Genomic DNA, 3,765 nt, shown 5'->3' on the forward strand with positions numbered 1-3,765 from the left:
AGGGGCTGCTGTGTGTGTGTGTGTGTGTGTGCCCATATATAGGGGCTGCTGTGTGTGTGTGTGCCCGTATATAGGGGCTGCTGTGTGTGTGTGTGCCCGTATATAGGGGCTGCTCTGTATGTGTGTGTGTGTGTATCTGTCCATATGTAGGGGCTGCTGCGTGTGTGTGTGCCTGTATATAGGGCCTGCTGTGCGTCCATCTGTCCATATGTAGGGGCTGCTGTGTGTGTATATGTTCATCCTGTGTAGGGGTTGCGCTGTGTGTCTGTCTGTCCATACGCAGGGGCTGCTGTGTGTGTGTCTGCCTGTATGTAGGGGCTGCTGTCTGTGTGTGTATCTGTCCATATGTCTGGGCTGCTGTGTGCGTGTCCGTCTGTGTTTAGGGGCTACTGTGCACGTGTCTGCCTGTGTGTTGGGGCTGTTGTGTGTGTGTGTGTATCTGTCCATATGTAAAGGCTGCTGTGTGTCTGTCCATATGTAGGGGCTGCTGCGTGTGTCCGTCTGTGTGTAGGGGCTGCTGTGCGTCCGTCTGTCCATATGTAGGGGCTGCCGTGTGTGTTCATCCATGTGTAGGGGCTGCTGTGCATGTGTCTGTCCGTATGTACATCCATGTGTAGGGGCTGCTGTGCATGTGTCTGTCCGTATGTCCATCCATGTGTAGGGGCTGCGGTGTGTGTGTCCATGGCTGCAGATGGCAGGGGTGAACTGGGCAGGGGCTCGGGTGGCGGGAGCTGCTCCCGGGCTCCGGCACGGTGCAGGTTGGAGCGCCAGGATGCTGCGGCTCAGTGCATGGGATGGCGCAAGTCGGTGCATCAAGATGTGCATGGCGGTGCACCGTGAGCACCCACGTCGCTGCATGAGCACGATGCATGTTGGTGCATCAGGATGGCGCGTGTCTGTGCACCAGGATGATGCATTTTGGTTCAATAGGATGATCCGTGTTGGTGCATCAGGATCGTGTGTGTCTGTGCACCAGGATGGTGTGTGTCCGTGCACTGGGACCACGCATGTTGGTGCACTGGGATGATATGTGTTGGTACACCAGGATCGGGCATGACCAGGATGATACATGTTGGTGCACTGGGATAACGTGTTGGTGCACTGGGATAACGTGTTGGTGCCCTGGGGCGATACATGCTGGTGCATCAGGATGGCACAGGCTGGTGCACTGGGGCAATACGTGTTGGTGCACCAGGATGGCACGTGTTTGTGCACCAGGACGATATGTGTTGGTGCACTGGGATGACACATGCTGGTGTACTGGGGCAATACGTGTTGGTGCACCAGGATGGCACGTGTTTGTGCACCAGGGTGATGTGCACTGACACGTGTGACCCCCCAGACCCCCGCCCCACACTCAGGCGTTTCCCTCCATCAGAAACCCGTCCCCACCGCCCATCCCCAGGCGAGGGGTTTTGCGCCCTGAGCCGAGCAGCCCCGTGCCCGTCGCGGGCCGCGTGCGGGGCCGCTGCAACGCTGCGGGCACCGGCGCCTGCAGCCCCACGCGGCAGCGCCGGCAGCCGCGGTGCCCGGCCGGGACCGGGGCACCCAGCCGGGGTTGGGATCCGGGAGCATCCCAGCAGTGCCCGGGTCTCTGTGGCGCGGAGGAAGATGCTGTTGGGGCATTGCTGCAGCAGCAAGTGGGATTCCCACAGTGGGTGGAATCCCGGGACACTGGGGCTGGTGGAGCCGCATGGAGGAGCCGGAGATGCTGCCGGGAAGGGGCGAGATGCGTCCCATGGGAGCTGGCACCGTTCAGGGATGCCCGGGAATGCCTGGGCTGACGGCAGCTGCTTCCCATGGCCAAGGCCGAGGTGTTGGCAGAGGGATCCTGCTGCGGAGCCGGGAGCGGCGGCAGGGTGGGAGGCCTGGAGGGGCTGGGCCCACGGCGGGAGCCGGGAACCGGGAACCGGAGCGGCAGCGCCCGCAGCTGCACCTGGAGACGCTCCCGGAGAGGTTTGGCACAGCAAGCAATGCAGAGAGGTTTGGCACAGCATGCAATGCAGAGAGGGAGGTATGGCACAGCATGGGATACAGAGAGGGAGGTTTGGCACAGCGTGCAATGCACGTCTTGGCATGGCACGGCACAACATCGTGCAACATGGCATTGCATGGCACCTTGCAGCACAGTGTGGGGTCGCGCAGCAGGGCATGGGATCACCCAGCACAGCACAGGGTTGTGCAACACAGCGCGGCATCATGCAGCATGGCATAGGATTACACAGGATGGCATAGGCTCATGCAGCATGGCATGGGATCACGCAGCACGGCCCAGGATCACGCAGCACGGCGCGGGACCCCTCGGCACGGCACGGGGCGGTGCAGCGCAGCCTGGCACGGCGCAAGGGGGTTTGGCCGGGCCCGGCCGCGTGCGCGGGGGCGCCGGGGGGCCGTGTGTCCCCCCCGCTGGTGACGGCGCTCGGGAAGGTCCTCGCCGGGCTCCGCCGGCCGCCCCGCTCCCACCAGCGGCCACCGCGCTCCCTGCTCCGGCCCTGCGAGCTGCAGCCCGGAGCGGCCCCAGGGCGGACGCGGCTGCCCCACGCCTGGGAGCAGCGAACCCACGAGCCGTGTCCCCACGAGCTGTGTCCCCACGAGCAGTGTCCCCATGAGCAGTATCCCCATGAGCCGTGTCCCCATGAGCAGCATCCCCACGAGCCATGTCCCCACGAGTCGTGTCCCCACGAGTCGTGTCCCCACGAGCAGTGTCCCCAAGAGCTGTGTCCCCAAGAGCAGTGTCCCCACGAGCAGTGTCCCCATGAGCAGCGTCCCCACGAGCAGTGTCCCCATGAGTCCCCACGAGCCGTGTCCCCACGAGCTGTGTCCCCACGAGCAATGTGCCCAAGAGCTGCTGCCTTATGAGCAGCATCCCCACAAGCACCGTCCCTAAGAACCGTGTCCCCAGGAGCTGCTTCCCCACGAGCAGCGTCCCCACAAGCTGTGTCCCCAAGAGCCATGTCCCCAAGAGCCGTGTCTCCAAGAGCCGTGTCCCCAAGAGCCACTTCCCCACAAGCAGGATCCTCACGAGCACCATTCCCAAGAGCCGTGTCCCCACGAGCAGCGTCCCCAAGAGCTGCATCCCCTCTGAGGGCGTCTCCGAGGGGGAGCAGGGGGCCACATTTGGACCTTGGGAGATGCTTGGGGGTCTGCTCCCTGGGAGGCATCTCCAATGGGAGCATCCATGAGGGTCTGGTCCTTGGGGACATCCCTGAGGGGGGAGTCGGTTCCCAGGGGCACCTCCAGGCCGCTGGACCTCAGGGCCATCCCCACGTGGTCGGTTCCCAGAGTTTCCCTGTGAAGTTGGGTTCCATGGGAACCCTGCACTCCTGCATCCCCATGCTCCTGCATCCCTGCGCTCCTGCATCCCTGTGCTCTTGCATCCTCACACTGCTGCATCCCTGTGCTCCTGCATCCCTGTGCTTCCTGCATCCCTGCACTCCTGCATCCCTGGACTCCTGTATCCCCATGCTCCTGCATCCTTGCGCTCCCGCATCCCTGCACTCCTGCATCCCCGTGCTCCTGCATTGCCGCACTCTTGCATCCCCACGCTCCTGCATCCCCATACTCCTGGATCCCCATGCTCCTGCATCCCCACACTCCTACATCCCTGCGCTCTTGCATCCCTGCGCTCCTGCATCCCTGCGCTCTTGCATCCCCACACTCCTGCATCCCCACACTCCTGCATCCCTGCGCTCCTGCATCCCCACACTCCTGCATCCCTGCACTCCTGCATCCCCACACTCCTGCATCCCTGCACTCCTGCATCCC

The sequence above is a fragment of the Nothoprocta perdicaria genome, unplaced genomic scaffold (assembly GCF_003342845.1).
Source record: "Nothoprocta perdicaria isolate Ctin4 unplaced genomic scaffold, notPer1 scaffold_357, whole genome shotgun sequence".
In the NCBI taxonomy this organism is placed as follows: Eukaryota; Metazoa; Chordata; class Aves; order Tinamiformes; family Tinamidae; genus Nothoprocta; species Nothoprocta perdicaria.